Below are 20,093 nucleotides of genomic sequence, written 5' to 3'. Positions count from 1 at the left end.
TCTTGTCCTACATATGGATATATTTTACTTAATATTTCTTTCACTCTTTCTTTTTTCTATTTTAGTAATTATTAGAAACAATAGCATTGTTGGCAACAGATATTATACCATGCTTCAAAAAACATCTCATTACAGGTGACTCTGAAAAATAGAATGACGAGTAGAGAAAGTGTCTCATAAATGACCTAAGTTCAATTTATCTATTCTAACTAATGATCACATCAAGAACTAAATTCAAGAAGCTACATTATCAGCATTCTAATGTCACTATGGAAAAAGGCCAACATATCCATTATTGAGCAATAATTTCATTTCTGTTTAGAACTATAATTCTTCTAATTTAAACAAAAGGGAAATATTCAAGTTATGCAGTGTTTACCGGATTTTCTGAATAGCACCTTTGATATGACTATGTGTAAAATTAAAATTCATAAAGCACTAGAGCAAATAATAAAATGGTATGCAAATATTAGACTTCAGCTGTCAACTTAGCAGCAAAGTATATGAATGATGTTCCTTTCTATCATTCTGCCATAAATATTAGAACATGATATAAATATTAGAAGTGTGACTATCCTTGACATTAAAGTACTTGTTATCTCCATTAAGATTGGCAAAGGATAAATTTAAAGTGAGTTAGCAGAAATATCTTGCTTGTTTGCAATATTCATAGATGACCAAAGAAGGATATTTCAAAGAATGCCCATACCATTAAAACACTGATTTTCTTCTTCAAATTAACATTTGTTTAAGAGTACTATTGTGAATGAGTAATGAATATATGGAGAAAAACAAAGAAAAGTTATAGTGGGCAAATGTTAAGGTTTGTTGAACAGATTTGTATTTGAGAAAAGAGAAAAGGGTAAAGACTCTATTTAGAAAATCGCTGAGCCCCTTACATACCCAATATATGCTCTGATTAACTCAATAGTCGTCTTTATTTCTTCCAAAGCCTTCAACCTTGAAAACAAATCCATCTCTATGCATAGTGATTAGGGATAAATGAGTGCCCAGCACAAAGTAGGTTCTCAGTGATGCTTTGGCTATCCAGAAAAGCAGAGAAGGAAACGGGCACTAATGAGCCTGGTCAGCTGGAAGCAAACATTTTAGAAGTAAAAGGCTTTGCTCAAAAGGGCAATATTTTCTCTCTGGAGGTCATGGAGTCTTTGATGTTCACTTTTTCTCTGGATTTTGTACACTGAAATTAGAATAGTCTACCTAAGCTTGGTTAGCATCTGCTCAATCAGGTCAGTAAAAAGAAACTAATTTTAACACAATTTGAAATTCTAATTATTTCCATATGACAATTACTTCTGAGCAAATTATTGCAGGAGCATATACATGTTTAAATTTATCTATTCAAGTTGGGTGCTTTGTTCTTAGGCATATGAGTAATGCTGAGGCAATTTACCAAGTAGCACTAAACTAAAAGGAAAAAGAGGAAAAAGAAAACTTCTCCAAAACTTATAACAATAAAGCTAGAGTAGTGGTATTTGAAATAGACTTACCCTTTTAAACTAGCGTTTAATACTAAAATTGAAGTTGTTAGCCTAAAACATAATTTTACTTGGAACTTTAATATTTGCTAAAATATATTCTAAATATGAATATGGTAAGTTTTCTGACCTTCATACCATTCCCAATTCTGTCTGTTCTCTCCTCGAGAACTGTTTCTTATTTTCCCTTCCCCTTGAAATTGAATATGAGTCTGTGATTAACTAGATAAATAGAATAAAGAAGACATAAGTGATATCAGAGAGAGTGTTAAAGAAGGCAATTCTGCTGTATTGGCTTTCCTTCTTTTTCCCTGGGTATGAGTATTGGGAGCCCTTTGCCAATTTCTTAGAAGTCCAGCAACCCTGAAGCCAACAAGCTAGTAAGATCATATAGACTACAAGAAACAGAAAAAGATGCCTAGAGAGTCAAATAATCCCAGGTCCCCATTGTCACTTCTTTTTGCTGAGACCCTGGACATTGTGGATCAGAGGGAAATCAGTACACTTTACCTTGAAAAATGCCTCATCTATATAATCTGTAAAAGAAAAAAACAAACTATTCTTTGTACTATGGAGTTTTGAGCTATTTCATTATATCATTATAGGAAAGGGAATACTATTTACAATACACATAGAGGGAACTTGTAAAAAGCATTTCATGTGATGAATCTGCTTCTCATCTTCATTTGTACTATTTGGAAATTCAATATAAGGACTATATTCCTAAAAATTAGTATTTAATGTTCTTTTAAATACACATATAGAGACCAGGAAGGTGGCGCTAGAGGTAAGGTGTCTGCCTTGCAAGCGCTAGCATAGGACGAGCCGCGGTTCTATCCTCCGGTGTCCCATATGGTCCCCCCAAGCTAGGAGCGATTTCTGAGCACATAGCCAGGAGCGTCAAACGGGTGTGGCCCCCAAAAAACACACATATATAGGAGGCTACAGTGATATTAGAGTGGGAAGGGCATTTGCTTTGCATGCAGTCACCCTGGTTTGATCTCTGACATCCCATATGCTCCTTACACCCTGACAGGAGCGATTTCTGAATGTGATGCTAAAGAATGTGGCCCTTAAATATTTAAAAAAAGTTAAATACACATATATATTATAAAATGGCTATTAAATACACTGAACTATCAAAGACCAAATTAAATACTCTAACCTCTTCACTATTCATAATATATTTCCACGATGTTTCTCAAAGGTATATTCTTTGTAAGATTGCTGGAAACAGTCCAGCAATAACACATTGCAATGATAAGGCTAAGTTGTAAAATAAATAACAGGCTAGATACTGCTCTTTTGTTCTATATCTCTCATTTTCAAAACTTCAGTGTTGCATCCTTGTGAATCGAAGTCCCAAGCAAGAGAAATCATTAGCTTGAGGAAATTATAAGCATGTGATAAATTCTCAACAGCCAATCTCCATATAGTGATAAAAGTAGTTTCAATGAGATTTGCTAATTGTACTAATGTTTGTGATTTCTACATAAACAATCAACAGTAATACTTTTAAGAATAGATTAAATAAATACAAAAATTCAATTCAGTAAATAAGAAAATTATGCACTTAACTTTTCTGAACAAAATATTTATTTAAATATAATTTTATTTACAATAACATCAATTAAATAAGATAAACCAGGGAGTATAGAGGTCTACAAATTTAAAACAATAGAATTGATGAAAAAATTAAAGACAAAAATATAAAAAACTATTCTACATTAATATTCATGGATTTGATGAATTAGTACTGTTAAAATTCCCACACCATTCAAAATGATATATGGGTTCAATGTAATTCCTAAAAATATTCTACTGACAATTATCCTATAAATAAAACAGCACTAAAATTTGTAAGGAGTAACAAGAGATCCCTATATCAAAAGCAATATTGAAAGAGAAGAAAGCTATTCAATGTTTCAATGTTGAAAGAATAGAAAACATCTCACTTTCTGAATTTCATTCTATATTAATCAAAGTGTCAGGGTTTTGGAATAAAAATAAGAACATATACTAATAAAACAGAATATAAGAAGACCAGAAATAAAACAATGAGCGCATGGCCAAGTATTTTACTACAAAGAAGGTTAAAATATACAATGGTAATAGAAGAATATTTTCAATAAATGGTATGGAGAAAACTGCACAGCTACAGAATGAATGAAACTGGAACAAATAAAGAAAAATTATAAATGGATTATATACTTAAATATGAGACCTGAGATCATAATACTCCTAAATGAACATGTAGGGATATTTCTAAAGACATTTGTCTTGCCAGTGACTTTTTAGGATTTGATGTCAAAAGAAAATATAAGTAACTGATCAACATCAAAACAAACAAACAAATAAACAAAAAAAAACTTGATCATCAAAGGAAACCATAATCATCCTTCCCAAGATCCAACCTATGGGAAGAGAGAAAACATTGCAAATTATATATTAAATAAATAAATAGGAAAAGAACTCAAAAAAAGCATCAGAACATTTTCGCTTTTTTTTTTCAAGAAATACAGGCATTGGCCAAAAGTGCATAAACAGATATAGAACATCACTAAAAAGAAACATCAAATGGTTATGAGTCACCACCTCATGTTTATTAAAAAGGTTATCATGAAAAGACAATAGCAAATGTTGAAAGGATATAGAGAAAAATGTAATCCTGGTATACTTTTAAATAATGCAAATATTTCAAAAATGATTAAAAATAGAGAGAGATATTAATGATCTAGCAATTTTACTTATGAACACATATCCAAAGGAACTGAAATCATTGTATCAAAGATATATAGCAAAAATATCAGAATTTCGTGTCCATTGCAGTATTCACAATAGCCAAGATATGACAACCTCATATTAGAACCTTGAATTAATTTAGGAATCAAGTAAACATAGTGAAATTTGTCTTTATATATGAATATATAATTTACACTAAAAGCATAAAGAAATATAGTTCTATGAAACAATCTGTATAAAAATATAGACTTAGAAACAGAATAAGAACATGGTTTCCAGTGTCTAAGGGTGAGGAAAGAAGGGAGAAGCTGATAGTAATAAAATGAATATAAACTAGGGATCTAATATTAGGCATGATGGCTAGAATTTATAATATTATTTTATAATTAAAATTTGCTAAAAGGGGCCTGAGAGATAGCATGGAGATAGAGTTTTTGCCTTGCATGCGGTGGTTCAAATCCCAGCATCCCATATGGACTCCTGAGCCTGCCGGGAGTGATTTCTGAGCATAGAGCCAGCTGCTAGGTATAACCCAAAAACAAAAAAAATTTTTCTAAGAGACCCCCAAGCCAGAAACACATAGCTAGGAGTAACCCCTAAGCATCACTGGGTATGGCCAAAAAACCAAAAATAAAAAAAAAATGCTAAGAGAGTAGTACTTAAATATTGTCACAACTGCATGGAAAGAGTAAATTTGAGAAGATAGATGTGAAGAGTCCTTCATAATGTTTCTATATATCATAAAATAAGATTAAAATATTAATTAAAATTGTACAAATTAAATATATAGTAATTATAAAAATTAAATATATATTTATTTATTATTTTACTTCATAATGCTGAGGCTATTAGGAGAAAAGGGACACTTTCTTAGTTTCTACAGACCAAACTATTACGAGAGATTCCAGATATTTAAGGGCAGATAAAATCCCCTTAAGACATATAGTACAGGATACTTCATCAAAAAAATGTTGTAAGTGGTCAATATTTAAAAAGGATAACTATATTTTCTGAGAATTTTGAAAGATTGCTTCCACATGTTGTATAATTTATTAATAAAGTACATAATGAATGGATACATTAAAATAACTTGAATAATTTCAATATTGGGGAATAAATTTTTATTTGCAAGAATTATATTACATAAAACTATAGAATATGAAAATCCCATTCGAATCAACAGCTCATGAAGAGAATATAGTGAAATAGGGTTGTAAAATTAAAAATTCTAAAATGATGGGAGACTGTCTTAAATTATAAAAATATTTGCATTGCTCACTTAAACAATTGGGTAAAACAATATTTCTGCATGAGGAAATGGCATTGGTATACATCAGGAATTGTAGTTACCTTTTATTCATATGGCACTTTTATTATTAAAAAGCCTGGTAGTGTTTTTTTAATCACATTATCTCCATTACTTCATTTTTCTTTCTACTAAATATTGAAATAATTCACCAAAACTCTATCAAACTCTAGCTTGTATACATAGATCTAATTAAAAGCTTATAACTGTGTAAGAAGCTATACTTTAAGAAATTGAAGTCACCAAATTCCAATAAGAAATTAATACGATAAACTATAGTTGATCTTGCAGGTCTTTGCTACTTCAGAATATGTGTCTAAATCATAGCAGTTTGTCCCCAGTACTTTAAAGATAAAAGACCCTTGTTATAGTTTCCAAAAAGGTTGGAATGGTTATTATTTTTCTTCAACCCTAGTGTCTATCTTTCTACATTATTATGAAGGGGAAAAGCATGCTTATAACTTACAAGCAGGAAATTAAACCACAATCAAACAGGGTCAAATGAATATACCTTAGCTGCAAGAACTTCCACAAGAGAACAAGTACCCAGAATTTCACACAGAAGTCAACTTGAGCAAAGTTGCAAAAGCTATTTGATTAAAAATAAACTAAAGCAATTAAAAGGGGGACATAAAACACTTTAACTGACTCAGAATTGTTTCTCCCTTTTTACCAAGTCTACCACTTATTCTCACAAGCAGTGAGTCACACTTTATAGTGAAAGTCAACAATGAAAGTCAAAGCAGAGTGGAGCACTAGGGATTGTGAGAACTTTTATCAACTAGGCAAGTTTGATCTGAAATTGTTAAGTAAGGATAGTACCAACTAAAGAGTCCATGAGAAGATTGTTTGTCATGGTCCACGGAGAAAAAGAAAATGTTTACTCCCAGGAATGAATATCTTTCCACTGAAAACCAGCTGAGCCTCATTCTTGTGACATTTAGGACTCTTAATGTGTCACTTCCAACCTTCCCCAGATGCAAGTTTAAGTAGGAAATACCTAACACTGGATATGTTGAGTGGGCACTTCTGCCTATAACAAGCCCACCAACTGTACTGGAGGAAGTGCTACGAATAATGAGAGAGAGAAGTACCATCACCTTTTCATTCCATATTGTAATCGTGTCATAGTCACTTCATCAGTCAAACAGCATTAAAAAAACACTCATTGAACCTTGATGAAAATACTCTTCTGCCAACATAACAAAAAGATGTTGATTTGGAATCAACTGACATGTTTTTATATTTGATTCTTAAGGGTCATTAGGTTTTTCTGTTAGGAAATATATTCTTGTGTGATCTGCGTTCAGCAATTTATTTGCTTGACTTGCAAGTCACTGAACTTCTGTGTTCAATGTTATTTTTAAGATGTCAAAAAAAATAACAAAACTATATCATTCAAAGTTTAGAAAAAGTTTTAAATATTTCATTTTAAGATGGAAGCTCATATACAGTTTGATAACTATCTATCCCCATTAGCTTTCAAAAAACTAACAATTTTTCTGAAGTATGCACCAAATATTAGCCTGAGCACCAAATTGCCATATTATAAAATAAGTAAAACCTTCTTCCTAATATGTGTAGATGTTAATTATCTGAAATTATGCTTTGGCCTTTATATATTGTCCCACACACTCAAACTATGTCTCTCTTCCAAGATACATAAATATGCAAATCAACATGATAATAATTTTAATAATAAGATAAAAATGCCAGATGAGAAAATAGTCATATAGACACTGCCAGAGATTCAGTAAGTGTATTTACTGGAGAAAGTTTATCTAAATGAAATAATTACCTGGAGTGTTTATATTCTTAGGAGTCCTTCCATTCGGTAGCAAGCATAGATAAGTCAGTTTCAGTATGACATAACACACAGACAATGTTTAAGTGAAATCTGTAATATATCCCAGCATGCTCTGATTTTGTCCCCAACTCTGAGCAACCACCCCCTTTTAATATCTTCCTACCTCTGCTTACACAGAAAATAGACTGGTGTTAGCTAATCTTGGGGGCCAGTTCCTGAAATTGATTGAGTATTGAATGGAAGATAGAATATGACATATCGACTTGCTTCAGTGAAACCCCATAGTTATATAATAAAATCACTTCTCCTCAAAGATGTACCCAAACCCAGAGTAACCTAATGCCCAGGCCCTATTTATTCTCAGTTTGGCCTAGACTTTGACTTCTTCTGCTACTTCAGTCCCATCTGGTCTTTTCCTTCTTACCAGCAGCATGCTATGCAGAAGACAATGACAGCAGAGGATGTTGGACCCAACTCACTACCTTCTCAGTTTGGTGATGTTGGTCAATTGACTTAATTTCTCTATGAACTAGAGAAAAGGGCCTTTATGTGTTTATATAACATAAAAATAGTTGGTACCTCAAAAGGCCATTGTGCTATTTAATCTGTGTTTCTATTTTAGCATTGATCCTGTGTGTGTAAAATATTCTCCTTCACCAATAATTGTTGCAGTTCTTTATTAGAATATTACTATGGTGGTTCTCAGCTCAAATTCCCAATACTCAGATCAGACCTCTCCAAATGTATCATTCAAAGAAGCAAACAATCATTCTCCATCCACCATATGACAACTTCTAGAATCCTCTGTATCCTCAGTATTGGACTTTTGCCCCTTTACTCTCTGGCAATATTCTGTTCTCCGAGTTATTTCTTTTCACCATGTCAGGAAATTGGGATACAAGCTCCATGATAGCAGGGACCTCACATGGGAAAATCCCTAGCTCTTGGCAGAGACATCAAACATATATTGGGTATTTGTCTATATATGTGTTTGATTCAGGTGATCTGCATTCACTGACATCTTAAAAGTCACTTAAAGTCTCAGAGTTTCAATAACTGTTTTATAGTTAAAAATAATTACAGCATCTTTACCTATTGTTTATTTCAAAGCACAAGTTGGATAAACTATATCACAGTGTTCTAGAAAGAGCAAATATTAGCCAACATAGTAGAATAAGTGCTATATTAAAGGACCTAACTTAATGAAATCCCTTTAAGTCTGTGATGAAAATCTTAGTGAGTATACATTACTCTGAGCATTGGATTTTTTCTAAATTGCAAAATTGCAGTAATACCATTTGATGAGGATTGTGTGAATCATTTGTACAACTGTAGAACTCATTTGTGAAGACAGGGAGATTACACGGAAATCAAAGGCATGTAATTTACATGTGAAAGATTCCAATTTCAATCCTCAGCAAAGTATGGGCCCTTAACACTGTCAGATGTGATGTGATTTGTCTTCATGCACCACTGGGGTGGCCTGGACCCGAAATGTGCCATATTACTAGGCCCTAGCATGGAACCATCAAGTAACAAAGGCTAAATGTCCTAGCATTGACTACTAGGCCTCTTAAGCATTTGGGAACTACCTTCCTCCAAATCAATTTACTTAAACAAAATGTTGTGGGAAGGGCATTGCTTGTTTTAGGGCCACATCCAATGATATTCAGGGATTACTCCTTGCTCTGTGCTGAGGGATAACTGCTGGCAAATTTTTGGCAGCAAATATATACATACCTAGGGTTCAAACATCCAACTGAGTTGGAACCCTAGTAAGCTGCATGCAAAGCAAGTACCCTATTATTGTACTATCTCTATAGCTCTGTTTACTAAACATTGAAAATTAAACCATGACATATTATGTAATATTTTACTCAGCTTATATCAAATTTGGATAAGAGTCTTTTTACCATTCACTATTTATTTCCCCATTTTTTTTGTTTTTGTTTTTCGGGCCACACCCATTTGATGCTCAGGGCTTACTCCTGGCTAAGCGCTCATCAATTGCCCCTGGCTTGGGGGGAACCAAATGGGACGCAAGGAGATCGAACCGTGATCCTTCCTTGGCTAGCACTGGCAAGGCAGGCACCTTACCTTTAGAGCCACCTCGCTGGCCCATTATTTCTCCATTTTTAACTTAAAAAACAGCAACAAAACCTTGAGGTTATAAATTTTTCTCTGCCAATTTAAAATATAATATTTTCTAAGCTTCTAGACAAACCAATTGTCTAGAACCTGGATTTCATCTTTTAATGTGTGATAAATTTTAAAGTTTGATTAAATTTCTATAACTTAGATATTTTAATGAAAGATAGTCTTTAATTTTGAAAACTGACAAACAACAGAGATGTTTTAATTACATTGACCATTGTCCCTAAGTACATATCTATGAATTAATTACCTTAAGAACTTTTCTTCCTTGGTTTCATGAGAATTAAAGTAAATGCCTCTACTAATCTCCAATGAGAATCTTGAGCAAGGGTTTCCATACAGATTCATTTAGTGTAGCTTTTCTCTCATAAATTATAAATAGGATAACCATGAAAACAAGGATTTGCTGTATGATTTCATCAGGATCATCCATTTTGGGTTAAACTCTGACTATTAACCTAACTCATTTGTTCTCTTCCATTTATAAAGGAAAAAGTATATAGAAGTTTTAGGCTTTCAGTGAAATTTAGAGGTAATTTCCCTAATAAACCCTACCTTTGTAACATCATTGCCTTTCCCTCATTATCAACACACCCCCGTAGGCCTGAGAAACACAATTATTACATATGATAAACCTACAGCAATAGATAAACTGGCAATCACCCTGAATCAATAGTATTTTTCTGGGGATTTGCTCTAGCTGTTTGAAATATATGTGTTTGTACAAATGTAAATGAATCGTATCCATATTATGACCACTTTTAAAAAGTGGTTCACTGGACCGGAGAGATAGCATCATGTAAGGCTTTTGTCTTGCATGCAGAAGGACAGTGGTTCGAATCCCTGCATCCCAATGGTTCCCCGAGCATGATAGGAGCGATTTCTGAGAGTAGAGCCAGGAGTAACCCCTGAGTGCTGCTGGGTGTGACCCCCCCAAAAAAAATAACTTAAAAAAAAGTGGTTCACTGTCTCAAAGAGCACTGTGCCCCACCTATCTACTTCTTCCTGACCTGTGGTAACTATAACATATACTAATAATACTCATTAATAATAGTATAATAGTATCATTGTTCATAATGTTCTATTTTCAAGAATTCCAAACATTGAAATCACATAGTACTAGTCCTTTCACTAAAAATATTCATCTAAGATTTCTGCATCTCTTTGCATGGCTTGCTAGCTTTACTTTATTTTATTTAAGAGATAAATACTCATTCATTAACTGACATAACAAAATTAACTTCTTTTTTACCCAACTAAAGGACATTTTGATCTTGCCTTCAATTTCTGGCAATTATATAGAGATGCTGGAAGAACCTATGTACCATTTTTGTATGGAAAAATCTTGTTCACTCCTTTGGAGAAATGCAAGGGTTTAATTCCTGGATTATATGATATGAAACAAGCAAACTGTCTTCAAAATGTAATTAACAGTTTGAATAACCACCAGCAATGAGAGATCATATTGCTTTCTTTTCTCATTGGCACTCGTTGCTATCAAATTTGTTGCTCTGAATTTGGGGCATTTTAATTGATTTTTAGTGACAACTTACAGGTTTTTTCCACATTTTTATAACACATAATACAAATATTTTTTCATACACTTATTTCTCCCCTTATACATTATCATGATATTGTATTTTTCAAGTACATCAAAATGATATACCTTCAATTTGCTCCCTATGATTGATGCTTATAAATAAATAATTTGACAATGAGTGGTTGTCTACTTCATACAAATTTTTTTACCCTGCACATGGCCAACCTGAGTTTAATTATAGGACCACTTATGGTTCTCTGAGCCAGCTCATAGTAATTCTTTTTTAATTATCTTTATTTAAACATCTTGATTAAAAATATAATTGTAGTTGGGTTTTGGTCATGTATAGAACACCCCCCTTTACCAGTGTAACATTCACATCACCAATGTCCCAAATCTCCCTCCTCCCCTCCCCACCCCACCCCAGCCTGTACAGGCTTTCTACTTCCCTCATTCATTCACATTGTTAGGATAGTTATGATAGTTATGATAACTGTCCTCATCACTCTTTTTGGTGAGATTCATGTCCTGAGATGGACCTTCCAGCCCTCCTCTCTTTTCTCTTTGAGAATTATTGCAAAAAATGTCTTTTATTTTTCTTAAGATCCATAGATGAGGGAAACTATTCTGCATCTATCTCTGTCCCTCTGTCTTATTTCACTCAGCATAATAGATTCCATGTATATCCATGTATAGAAAAATTTTATGACTTCATCTCTGCTGATGACTGCATAATATTCCATTGTATATATGTACCACAGTTTCTTTAGCTATTTATCTATTGAAGGGCATCTTGATTCTTTCCAGAGACTTGTTATTGTAAATAGTGCTACAATAAATATAGGTATGAGGAAGAGATTTTTGTATTAAAATTTTGTGTTCCTAGAGTACAGCCCTAGGAGTGGTATAGCTGGATCGTATAGGAGCTCAATTTCCAGTTTTTGGAGGAATCTCCATGTCACTTTATATAAAGGTCATATATATATATATTAGTCCTCGTTCTTCCATTTCTTTTTTCAGGGCTAGTATATTTTTGTTGGGTTTCAGTCTGGTTGACTTATCAAGTGTTGGCTGGCTGTGTTGAGGTCTCCCACAATTATTGTGTTATTACTGATGTCTTCCTTCAAATTTGTCAATAATTGTATTAGATAATTTTCTGGTCTCTCATTAGGTGCATATATGTTTAGTGGTCTGATTTCTTCTCGTTGCACATATCTCTTGATTAGTACGAAGTGTCCATCTTTGTCCCTTACAACTTTTCTGAGTCTATAGTTTGTGTCGTCTGATATTAATATGGCCTCCCCAGCTTTTTTAAAGGTGTTGTTTGCTTGGATGATTTTCCTCGAGCCCTTAATTTTGAGTCTATGTTTGTTCTGACTATTCAAGTTTGTTTCTTGTAGGCAGAAGAAGGTCGAATTCATCTTTTTTTTTCTTTTCGAATTCATCTTTTTGATCTATTTAGCCACTATGTGTCTCTTAACTGGTGCATTTAGTCCATTGACATTGAGGGAGAATGATTGTCATGGGATTTAATGTCATCTTTGTGTATGATTTTGGCATGTATGTTAGTTTGTCTTGTCTTAAAGTAGACTTTTCAGTTTTTCCTTTAAGGCTGGTTTCACATCTGTAAAGTTTTTGAGCTGTTGCTTATCCATGAAGTTATGTATCCTTCCTTCAAACCTGAACATGAGTCGGGCTGGGTGCAATATTTTAGGTGAAGCCTTCATTTCATTCAGTCTTGTCACAATCTTCCACCACTGTCTTCTGGCCTTGAGAGTTACTTGTTCATGTCTGCTGTAAGTATTAAGGATGCTCCTTTGAATATAATTTCCCTTTTGGATATTGCTGCTGTCCGTATTCTATCCCTATCTGTGGGATTTGTCATTGTGACTAGGATGTGTCTTGTGGTGTTTTACTTCAGGTCTCTTTTAGCTGGGACTCTTTGGGCATGCAAGATTTGATTGCATGCAGTCTTATCTCTGGGAGTTTTTCTGTGATGATGCCTTTGACTGTTCATTCTTCCTGGGTATCCCCCTCCTGGGCCTCTGGGACCCCAATGATTCTTATGTTGTTTTTGTTGAGTTTATCAAAGACTTTTATTTTCATCTGTTCACATTATTTGAGTATTTTTTCTATTGTCCATTCATTTGCCTTAAGGTTCTTTTCCAATCTCCTTTGCTGAATGGAGTTGTTCTGCATTTCATCTTCCAGACTACTGATTTTGTCCTCGGCTAGTGTTACCCTGTTGGAGAGGCTTTTCGTTGAGGTTTTCAGTTCAACTACCATGTTTTTCAGATCTGTTATTTCAGTTTGGAGTTTTCCGTTTTCTGTCTTTGTGTTCTGTTCAGCTAGAGCTATATATTTTTTGTTATCCATTAGGATCCTTTGTATTTCTATTATAAACTCCTTATATAAGAGTTTAATCAGAGAGTTGTAATTTTTTTGTGTCATCAGGGCTATCATCTTCATTCTCTGTGCATGGTATTTGCCTATGAAGTTTCTCCATTGTCACACTTGTAGTGTGATTTTTTCTACATGTTATGGTGTGGTTCATTGGTTAGAAAGAATGCACATGAAATGAAGTGGAGAGGAGCCACTCTTCTGGAACCTCTAAGAGAGTGATTTTGCTGGGCCCTTCTGAGCCCACTCAGTAGAGGTTCAGGACACAGGATAGTAGAGAAACATGCACAAGCGACACACACAGTCTCTCTCAATTGGTAATCACACAGCAGGGGCAGATTCCTCCAGCCTGACTTCACAGAGGACCTACCTTTCTGCAAGTTACCGCTGATAGCCAGTTTTCACTCTCCAACTTAGTGTTCCTTGGCTTTTCACCTGAGCAACTCTAGGAGAGCAATTTTGCTGGGCCCTTCTTGGCCCAATCAGGAGAGATTCAGGAAACAGGACAGTAGAGAAACATGCATAGGAGACATGCACAGTCTCTCACAATTGATTTCTAATATATTTATCTTAAGAATTCCACATAGGGTGGGAGAGATAGCATGGAGGTAAGGCATTTGTCTTGCATGCAGAAGGATGGAGGTTCAAATCCCAGCATTTCACGGCATTTCATATGGTCCCCCAAACCTGCCAGGAGCAATTTCTGAAAGTAGAGCCAGAAGTAACCCCTGAGTGTTGCCGGGTGTGACCAAAAAAAAAACAAAAACAAACAAACAAAAAAAAAAAACAAAAAAAAACAACAAAAAAAATTCCCCATAAATTTTGTAATAAACAGAATATTTTCAAAGGTATTATAATAATTATTCATACTTAAAACCATATGTTATAAAAAGGAAAAGGAAAAGTGTATAGCTTATTGAACATATATTTCCTCATTTATTTCTCATCAGAGCGCTAACAGGAAAGAATTGTTATTTTCTTTTTGTAAACAAGAAAACTGAGATTAGAAGTGAGTAAGTAGTGTTTAACTAAGGACATGCATTCAAAATATTAAAGGCATGCTTAAAATTAGCTCTGTTTTAACCAAGCTCCATATTTTTTCTTATATTGCAATGCCTCTAGCACTGGAAGAATGTTCTAATATCAAAAGAGTAAGAGAAATACTATTAAAAAAGAGCCAATCTGGATGATCCACATTTGCAGTTCTTCAGTCCCAACCATCAAGGGGTCTGAGTGAAGCACAGATTTGATTTAGAGTTTTTGCTGTAATTTTTCATAGACAGGGGACCTAGGAAACAGTAGGTTACATGGTTTCTTAGGAAAAGAATTTTAGAACTTGAACCTGGAAGTATTTTGTTGACGAAAAATTTGTTATCACTTAGAGACAAAAGAAAACAACTACCTTTATGTAAATATGATTGGCAGCACAGATTCCTGAAGCAGATATTTAAAGTCTTTAGACAAAGATATATCTAGGATTTAAGGCCAGAGATAACTATTTCATTACTGATGACAGATAAATTTGTTTCTAGACATACTTACAACTTAAATTGCCTCTTTTCCCGTATCCTGAAAAAAACCTCTATGTTATCTGGTTGTTTTCCTTAGAATATATTTAGAATACTGTATTTTCCGGCATATAAGATGACTTTTGAAACAAAAAAAAAGTCAACCAAAAATCAGGGATAGTCTTATACGCCGAGTATATCCCGAAAAATGACGAATTTTCCAACTCGATCCTGCACCAATCACTGCAAGGCTGCTCGGACCGCCTCTCTAACTCAGCCAATCCAAGCAGGCTTTTTATGCATGCAAATTAGACAATGTTTTGGACCCAAATCTACACTGTCAAAAGTCTTCTCAGATTGGCCAGAGTCAGAGAGGAAGTCTATTACAGTATAGCCTTTGAACCTTTGTTTGTTGTGATTGGCTCACTGTGGTACATACAGTTGCAGCACAGGAATGTTCTGTCTGATGCAGCGAATATAGGCCTAAACCTATGTTTTAAATGCAAAATTAGGGGGTCGTTTTATAAGCCCAGTTGTCTTATACGCTGGCAAATACGGTATATCAAAGCAAGATGCCAATAGTTTGTTATTATTGAATCAGTGTATTTCTCTCCCTCTCTCATATACAATAACTTTATATATGTTTATTACTTTATATATGTATAAGTATATATATGTATATATATATATACACCCCCATCTTCCCAAGTCAGCAGGAGTGACTACTGAGTGCCAAACCAGGAGTAAACTTTGAGCAGTGGAAAGGAGGGGCCCCAAAGTAAAATAACTCCCAATATTTCTCAAAATTTATGAAAATCTGAAATTTTATTTTATTATAATATGACTGATATTGTATTTCTAGACATCCTGCCTACACTGTGTCATGTGACTGCTAGTCTAGCAAATAGAGATTAATGGAAATTCCCTAAATCCAAATAATTTAGGATTTAATTACATTGATTTTTCACCTGAAATATTAATTTCTCACCCTCATATCATTTCTACCCAAGAATTCCCAGATTACCTTCTATTATTTACAAATAGGAATTGTGATTTTAACTAAAAGATATTAATATTTCATAATTTCATAAATTCAAAGAATTTATTACATATTGTAATTAAATTTATGTTATTATTTATTTTTTAAAGTTATTATTTTTTGAAGTTACTGGCATCAAACTCAATCACATTTATATAAGGCTGGTATTGTACAACTAATCTATCTGTCCAGCAGTCACATTATTTATTAAGCCAGTGTTTTCCACCTTTCTGCTGTAGTATCACCAAACTACAGACTAAATTATGGAATAAAAATCAGGACTACTCCTAATTAAGATTAAGCAATGTGAATTCAAAACTTTACTGTACTTTGTGACCTACATAATACCCCTAGACATACAAAGTTTCAGTTTAATTTTTCTTTATAGTACAAAACAGTATCTAAGTTAAAAATAAATTTAGTACTTAATACCAAAAGCATAGAAATGTGGGGATGTACTATACTTTATTGTTATTAATAATACTAGTATTATGATTATTATTTGGTAGCCATACATGGTGGTGCTCAGTTCTTATTCCTGGCTCTGTTCTCAGGGAGGGAAACATGTGCTTCCAGGTATTGAATACAGAACAACTGAGCTAAGATTTAATATTATAATATTAGAAACTATAAAAATCATAAAATAGTACCTGACCCATAATATTATACATATATATATATTATTTGAGAATATTTAGTTTCTCTCTTATTTTCTCCTCAACCCCTCTTATTCTTTCTGATAAAAAAGGGAAAATCTCCTACATGCTTCCCAGCAATAACCCACCAGTCAGGATTGTATCTCATGCATGACATTTATGTCAGCAGAAAAGAAAGTCAGGAGAGTGAGAAATTCATCACTATTATATCTTAGCTTCCACCACCACTCCCAGTTCATTGCCTTATTCACTCAAGTTTGTTGTTCAATTTATACTGCTTTTAGTTATATTTAGCAAAAAAAATATTTAAAAGTCCATTCAATATCAACCTACATGTAGAAGTCTGTCAGTTTTATGTAATTTTTGTCACAAGATAATATTATTCAATCTATGATCCATTAAAACATATAAACTAGTTAAACAGAAATAATGAAAATTTGGATTTGGTTTATTGATCATAATTTGGCACCTCATGAGATCGATTTTGTAACAGTGACTCATTTTACTATCCAACAACACCACCCTGGCAGTCAAAAAGAAAAGCAAATAGTGAAAAAAACATCAGAAAGTTGTGGAAAAATAGTTTTCAATATCTAAAAACTTGGGAAAAAACTTTTGGATGGAAAAATGTGAGTAGGATAAAACTGAAATTAATTTCTAAATTTTATTTATCTATTTATTTTGCTTGGGCCACTCCTGGCTGCACTCCTGGAGTATTAGGGGTACATTGTGGTACCACAGACTGAATGAAGCTCTCTTTCTACAACACTTATTTTCAGGTCCAAAATTAAAATAAGTTACTAAAGTTAGATACTACTATGCATCACAAGAGACTTTATGGGGACCTTAGGTGTAACTGCAAATAAAAATTATGTTGAATTATAAAAATAGTAAAATAAATCCAACCAGAAATCTCATTTTTAATAATTATAACTAGTGAGGGTTATTAATTCATAACTGACAATCGATGCTTACAGCTTAATCCTGGCACTGTGCTTAAGAATATCTGGTGCTGGGAAGTAAACTAGTGTTGACTGCAAACATGTCAATGATTTTAGCTTTTATACTACCTCATTGGTCTAATTATAATTATTTTGGCAACTTTTTGGCTTTTGAGCTACACCTGGTGGTGCTCTGGGGTCACTCCTCTCTCTGCACTCAAAAATTGCTCCTGGCAGGTTTAAGAGACTATATGGGATGCTGGGGGTTGAACCCATGTCTGTCCTAGGTTGGCCATGGTCTAGACAAAAGCCCTAGTGCTTTGCTATCTCTCCAGACCCTATTTTGACCATTTTTATACCTTTTTGTAAAATATTCAGGCTTTCAAACGATCGCTGACTTTTTTCTCTCTTGTCTGTGCTCAAACAATATCTCTAATAGGCTTATTGAGTAATTCAAATTGACAAACTACATTTTCTTCAATGCCAGGGATTGAACCCAGGGACTCAACCATGCAAGACCTGAGCCTTACCACTGAGATACATATTCATCCTCAACAAACAAATTAAATTCAAAATATAGTAATTTCTATTAATATATGGACATTAATGATATGAATGAAGCATCAGAACACAACTATGAAAATCATATATCAAATATTTTACCATGTAAAACACATGGATCATGAGATTTCTGGAAGGTAGCTAATAATTACTCTTAAACCAAAATAATTTACAGATATTAAGATATTTGAAACTAAATTTTATGCACAGTGAAGCAAGCAACAGTTTTAAGAACTCAAGATAAAATTGATTTTAGGGGAGAAATTCAGACACGGGTTTGCAATGGAAAAGTGGCCACAGCTGCAGCACATTCAGTGAAGGCTGGGTAGGGGGTGGGGTAGGAAAACAATGTTGAACTCATATGGCAGATAAATACACTACCACATGATATTGTTCAGCTGAGCCAGCCTGAAAATTCAAGCAATGTTCAGCATAAGTATACATAATTTTATTCAAAAGCTTTTCTCTCTTGAATTGATATTAAATTTTAAATAAACAAAGACACAAGTATTTACTACAGTCATTATGATTCCATCAAACATGGCATACAGATCTGTGGCCATCATGCCAGACACTCTTCTCTAAATTCTGTTCAAAGTTTCTCATCTGACTTTTGTTTATTTTGTTTGCAGGTCTTCAGTTAGAAAGACCGAGTGCCATCTGAGAGGACACATATTACAAGAAACTAATTTCCTCCCTTGCTGGAGTTAGGTGATGTGTGACTACGATTGAGTAAAATTGCCAACCAGGCACAGGTGCACACCACATGAGGAGGTGAAAATGTGATTATAGGAAGAGAGATGTTGTGATTTTGTCCCTGGATCCATAATGTAATCAGACCCAAAAGAATGTCTGCTTTTCCTTCTCATAATAAACACCAAGTCTGGAAAGCAAGAAAACCAAAGCCATGTCTATATCCAGATTCATACCTATTGCACTTGAATATAGGATTGAGAACTGAAGGATTCATTTTAATGTTGTTTCCTTTGATGTTTTATTGAGCTAATAATGACCTGTCCCATTGCGTAGATTCAGGAGTACTTCTTCTACATAACTCTTCAAATATAATTTGCCGTAAAACACTGTGCCCATCGACACACTGACATCGCGTCATCCTCTCTATCATCTGTCTCTGCTCTTCTCTTCTGGAAAAATATAATTATGCCCTCAGAACTAAAGGGTTGGCTAAAATAAATTTTCTTCATTATTTTCATTGGTTTCAAATTCTGTAGATTCCAGATATATGTAAGATTGTCCAGAATTTGTATTTTCTCTATTAGTCTTATTTTCCAGAGCATTATATCCTGAAACAACCTTCACGTTGTTGCAAGTTTTAAGATTTCATCCTTTCTAATAACTGTTACTTTCAATCAGGTAGATTTCACATTGTAGAAATACATGTCAATTATAGAGTCCTGGATGGATGTGGATGGTAATGGATGGAGGGTGAGGCCTTTCTCTGCTGGCTCAGGCCACACTACTGCAATCCCTACCAGCTGGCAGGTCTGCGGGTTCAGGATTGAGGTGAGAAAATGAACCACAGCAGTCAGATTTCAGGAGACATGAAGCTTTATTATTAATACACCCTAGCCATCTAGGCTAACCTAAAGCAGTCTCTCTACAGCAGCCCTGCATCTCATACTTGCCTCCTGCCCAGACTCTCTCTCTCTCTCTCTCTCTCTCTCTCTCTCTCTCTCTCTCTCTCTCTCTCTCTCTCTCTCTCTCTCTCTCTCTCTCTCTCTCTCTCTCACTTCACTTGCTTTCATAGCTTGGCTAGCGTAAACAGTATTTCAGGGAACATAGGACTACACATCACTTTTTGCATTAGTGTTTATATTCACTAGATAGAATCCTAAGAATGAATGTCTAGGTCATATCATGTCTATTTTTATAAACATGAGAAACCTTTATAGTGACTTTCAAAAACACTGAACAATTTATCT

Source organism: Suncus etruscus, chromosome 2 (assembly GCF_024139225.1).
Source record: "Suncus etruscus isolate mSunEtr1 chromosome 2, mSunEtr1.pri.cur, whole genome shotgun sequence".
NCBI lineage: Eukaryota > Metazoa > Chordata > Mammalia > Eulipotyphla > Soricidae > Suncus > Suncus etruscus.
The sequence above is the reverse complement of the archived record's forward strand: the minus strand, read 5'-3'. Positions refer to the sequence as shown.